Consider the following 773-nt stretch of genomic DNA (forward strand, 5'->3'; position numbering starts at 1 on the left):
GTATTTATGGACAATGTACTAGACATGGTTATCATGAACCTATGTCTTGATATGGTCGATCCATGTCTGGGTCATAGACCTCGTCTATACATGTCCACTACTTGTCTCATGAGTGTTCATGATCAATGATCACTGCTGTGAGTTTTATAATTTCTCATTATTGCTCTGTGGCCGAACACTCTCACGGATGTGGACATTGATTTCTTTGCCTTAGGTAATGTCGTATTCATTATTCTTTGCATCCTTATCTTAATATATGAAGATGGCGTCTCATGACCTCAGTTGTTGTGGATCATATCACACGCTAAATATATATTATTAGGTCATGGACTTCAGCTTTCACGAGATGGACTACAATACTTTATATCCGACAGGTAAGGATATATTAAACATCTCCTCTTATCCTTACGACAAAACTTTGTGGAGTTTATACAGCAGCAGACCGTTCTGCTATGCCGGATCCTTACTTAAGGAATCTGGTGTCGGATTGCAACCTGATGGTTGATCTTTTATCTACTAGCCCGTGATCAAGAAGAAAGGCCGGACGCCTTAAGCTGAAGGGCCGGACGCATTTTATGGCCGATGGGCTTAAGAGCCGGATGCCTACAGATTTGTTCTGTATCTACTAACCTCTTTTAGGTTTAGTATAAGCACAAGGAATTTCGAATCTTTATAAATATATGGACTGTTATTGGATTGTCTTTTATACAACTCCAAGATCATGTCGTGATCAATTTCTTTTACATACTATATGCAGCTGCTTTTCAGTCCAT

Source organism: Brassica oleracea, unplaced genomic scaffold, assembly GCF_000695525.1.
Source record: "Brassica oleracea var. oleracea cultivar TO1000 unplaced genomic scaffold, BOL UnpScaffold00795, whole genome shotgun sequence".
Classification (NCBI taxonomy): Eukaryota; Viridiplantae; Streptophyta; class Magnoliopsida; order Brassicales; family Brassicaceae; genus Brassica; species Brassica oleracea.